This window comes from Antedon mediterranea, chromosome 4 (genome assembly GCF_964355755.1).
Source record: "Antedon mediterranea chromosome 4, ecAntMedi1.1, whole genome shotgun sequence".
Lineage (NCBI taxonomy): Eukaryota > Metazoa > Echinodermata > Crinoidea > Comatulida > Antedonidae > Antedon > Antedon mediterranea.
Window position 1 is genome coordinate 31,655,000 of NC_092673.1, and position 4,894 is coordinate 31,659,893.

A 4,894-nucleotide genomic window follows, 5' to 3' on the forward strand; every position below is an offset into this window, starting at 1 on the left:
AGCAAGATTGTAATTAAATGTCACAGGCATGTAATAATAAATATCTAAGATCTACTATGTCTGGGATTTGTTTGTGGCTTAACATTTAAAATATAATTTGTTTTAGGCTAAGACAAACTGATACCATACAGTATGTTTTTTGAAAGTGGAAACTGAGGAAATTTGTATCATATTCAAAATGGATCATACAAAGTTAGTATTAGTGGAATTTTTTGTGAACCCATTCATTCAGCTTGGAATAGCTTGGTCAAAGTTCAACTTTTTGTTAAAGTTGTTATGGTAATTTACTGATAAATTCCCCCATTAATGGACAATACCATTGTAAAATAGGGATGGGTTTTTGTTTTATGCAATTTTCACTTGTGTTATGAATAGTAAATTGTTTTGATATAAACGTTGCAATCTTAAGCAATATTTTTGTTTCCCATAATTGTTTACAGAATCTATGATTTATAATATACCGTAATGAATGATTATTATTAGGCTAAAATGATACATTGTAAAATTAGCACAAACCATCTATAGTATATATATATATGATATATTATATACCCTGTATAGTAATTGTCAATTAACATATGGAAAATGTTATTGTCTATTTTACTATTCTTACTTTAGAAATACATATGTTGTAGTAGACCAGGGGCTGATTGCTATAACGGTCTTATCGCTTAGCCTGCTATAATTCGTCATGTAGCAAGTAGTCTTTATTATAGACCATTGCTATACCGCAGTCTAACCTGTAAGCAGTCTTTAAAATTAAAGCCTACTCGAAGGAGTCTTAAAACAGTCTTAAACCTCTCTTTTTTGTTGCTTTTACTTATTATTGTGAAAGACAGCCAATTTAACAGGTTTTAAGTGTTAAGTCAAATAATAATGGTGATTTTATTCTTAGCCTAGAATAGTTAAGACTGTTTTATAGCAATGGTCTAACAGGAGTGGCTTTAGACCATTTATCTCATTCCGATAAAGCCGGCTATAATCGGGGAGTTAAGACCATCAGGTAAAACTGTTTTATAGCAATCCGCCCTAGGTTCTAGCCCGTAATTAGTTAAGATAAATATTTTGGCACATATGGCGTTTCATACGTATAATATAATACTCAAGCCGATTTTCCACTAGGCGAATTTGTTCGCGCGAATCCAACGTTTCGAAGAGCATTTCCTGAGCTCTGATTGGTGGCGCAATATTTCGCTTCGCAAAAAGTAGAAACAATTCGAACTAGTAAATTTTGCTGCAGCGAAAAATCGAAGGAACTAGATTCGTCGCAGAAGGGAGTATGACAGACAGAAACTCAAATACGCATGGGCATAGCAAACAAATTCAACAAAAATGTAAGTAAACAAGTATGATTACTGCAACACAAATTCTTATTTTTGTAAGTACAATGGGATTGAGGTTCAGTGGTGCCCTTTTCATATTTCCCCCTCAAGGTCTACTATTATTTATTTCTTGCAATTCATACTGTATTGAAAACAGGAACAATAGTGTAACTACTACTAGTATTCAAAACAAACATTACTAAATCTAAGTTCAATTGTTAGATATGGATGGTAGCATGTTATGCTTTAATTATTTTGTACAAAAGATTACTCTATTCAATTTTTTTATTTAGACTGGCAAAAGAAGTTTTCTTGCTCTAGGGTAAATTATTCAATAAGTAAAGGAATTTGGGTGCCTAATACAGTATCTAGGTAAAATAAGTACCTGGACAGTAATCACCTGGGACAATAACAACCCATAATGGATTTAACTATCGAGGTGGGGAGACTGAATAATGTTGCGCAAGATACAATGTATATCTATAATATAGGAAATGGTGCAATTCATGATTTAAAATAATTTAATAGTGGCAATGCAATCAAAACAGGTAGGAAGATATGTAAAAAATATACTACATGCAAAAGAATATTTATATATAAACAGACAGGCACAGAACATGAATTGTAAACCGCCTGGTGATATACGGTAATTTAATTTGGAATGATAAAAATGAGGAAATTTGTGAGAATGAGAAAAGTCAACATTGTTCTCCACCCTACTCTAACAATGGTAAAATCCAATATGGTTGGTCATTTTCCTATGTTGTTGATTTCCTCACTCGTTCCGGCTATTAATGTTAGTAAAAACTGTATGATTAAAGAACTATAACCCAGAAAATTAATTAGCAGGTGCAATGGATGGTAAAATGAATTATGTAATTGTGTAAAGCTATAGCGGTATAGATGTGGTTACCTGAAGAATATTTAAATAATTTTATTATTGAGCAAGAAACAGTTGGCTATGCATGGATGGCGATCTCCATATTCTATAGCATAAAAAATGAAAACAAATATTGAATACAATAGGCCTATCTGTAGAATGTACTGTTATTGAATTTTTATTTCGTATAGAATTTATTGAACAGCAAGATTGCTTGATGTGACGTACAGAAACAGTTGGCTATGCATGGATGGCGATCTCCATATTCTATAGCATAATAAATGAAAACAAATATTGAATACAATAGGCCTATCTGTAGAATGTACTGTTATTGAATTTTTATTTCGTATAGAATTTATTGAACCACAAGATCGCTTGACGCACAGAACGCTGCGGAAAAGGTGTTGGCACTTAGCATAAATAACAATACTTTAACCAGTGAGTTGTTTGTATTGATCAATGTTGCTAAGCTATGGAGAGAGAGAAGGTGGGTTTAGAGGCAGTATCGGAAAGATCTACCAAGAATGATGTACTCTTACAGACTTTAGACTCATTGCAGTGTAAGGTAATAAAATGTTTTTCTTAATAATTTAACATACTTTAAATGTTGTCTTTGTATCAAAATAAATAAAAGACCATTCATTACAAGGACATTATGATATGAATTCTACTGGTATCCGCCATTTTCAAGCCTGCAGACATTTTTTTGTATAGGGATTCGTTTCTACAAACGAGTAAAAATTGTCCTAAGAATTGACTAATCTTTAGTTTGAAAATGATTTGCAGCTTATTTCTATAGTTTTCATTATTATTTCAATTTTTTAAACTGATTTTTTAACTGATTAGGGTACTAGTTTAGGGTAGTAACAAAGTGCGAGGCAGCGAGGCACGTGAGGCAGGGAAGGCATGCGAGGCAAGTCAGAAATTTATGCGAGGCATCGTTTTACCATCATCAAAAAATGCAAGGCATCATTTTATCATTTCTCAAAATTGCAAGGCAGGAAATCACCGAAATTGAAGTAGCCTACTACTAGGCCTAGCCCCGCTAGGCTAGTTTCCTTTTGCACCTGCCTTGTAATTTAACCAAGGCTTTATCCTGAATACCACAGCTTAGAATTAGTAGGCCTACTTTAATGAAGAAAAATCACATAAAAGTAACAATAAATCCATTAAATTGGTGATTTTACAGACGTTGTTTTTCTCGCATTTCGCACACTCAATGTTCAATATTTTGGTTTCTATGGAACGCCAAAAGAGCAAAATTAATTAGAGGGCTAAAAACTCTGTGGAATCCATTTATATTTAACGCATTATTTGGTGAAAATCAAGTACAATTTCAATAGATTTTGTCACTGTCAGTAAGGAAAAATGTTACTGTTGATAATGTACACGGGTTCGTTAACCTTTTAAAGAATAAAATAGAAAAATTCATCATAATATCCTTAGTAGGATGTCCTAGGTCTAGACTAGGTAGTGATGTTGATTTAGGATCGATTATTATTCTTTGAAAACAGAACAGTATCAGCAGTAACATATTACAACATTTTTATTGACAAATTAACAAATATATTGAAATAAAACGTGTTTTTCACCAATAAATGCATGAGAAATTGACGCATTCCACTGAGTTTTAGTCCTCTATTATCGTTGCTCTTTTGGCGCTCCATAGAAACAAAAATATTGAACATTGAATAAGTGAAATTCGCGAACAGTGTGCGAGAAACACGCCTGTAAAATCATTAATTTAAGGATTTATTTGTTACTTTTTATGTGATTCTTTCATTAAAGTACTCATGAGGTATACTTCTAAGGTGTGGTATTCACACGATAAAGTTAGTTATCAAATTTGGAGTAAAAATACAAGCGAAGGAAACTAGCGCCAGGTTTATTAGTACGTACATGGACAACAATAAATAAAAATCGTTCGTAATATACCTAGCTTACTAAAACAGGAATAGTGTATCATTATTAAATATTACACCAATTATTATTTTATCAAAATTGATTAAATTATTTTCTACATAGGCCTCTTATCTAGGTTAGGGCTAAGCATATTAGCTAAAGTTTAATTTTAGTAGTATTACAATTGTCGGACGTAAGTCTTTTTTCACACACGCGCTCCAGAATTCTGTCGCAATTTTTTTCTTTGCGGCATGTTATTGGATCGGCATATCAGTTACCTTTTATTCACCGCCAGTTATTGAACTTGTCCTGGCAATCGCTGTTCACCTTATTTGCGAGAGAGGTACACGTGTTGTTCCTAGAGAATGGAATGTCAAAAATGTCTTTGGCACGCCGCTCAGAGAGAAGTCTGTGCGTTGCTGCTGAAACCACGTGCTATAGGAGGGGAATGCACCACAATCCTCTGAGCTGAGGGCTGAATCATTCCGCTACCTGCTAAATAGTAAAGAGGGATTTTCCATCTCCGGGTCTACCGGATCTAGGCGCAGGGGTGTGACAAAATATTATTTTCACTCTGCTATGTTCGAGAGACATGTGAGTGAACACGATCGAAATGCCAACAAACATTGCAGTCATTTGATGAGTGTGTCGCTATAACAATTATTGTTTATCGAAAGTTGAACGGTCCTTACACTATACTATTCAACCTTGTTTTTATAGTTGAGCCTCTCAAGACCTGGGATTTGTTTGTCTTCCTACGCCAAGATAATATAGTTCTACAAGCCATGTG

The 4,894-nt window shown here is 33.6% G+C and overlaps 1 protein-coding gene across 2 annotated transcripts in view; it reads right to left on the reverse strand.

Moving 5' to 3' along the window:
- Positions 1-4,553, reverse strand: part of LOC140047297 (valine--tRNA ligase-like) — a 62,334-nt gene extending 57,781 nt beyond the window's left edge. For both annotated transcript variants that reach the window (XM_072092228.1, XM_072092227.1), the window contains exon 1: positions 4,383-4,553. The gene's annotated coding sequence lies outside the window, so the exon portion shown is untranslated. The remainder of the gene's footprint in view (positions 1-4,382) is intronic.
- Positions 4,554-4,894: the final 341 nt, after the last annotated feature.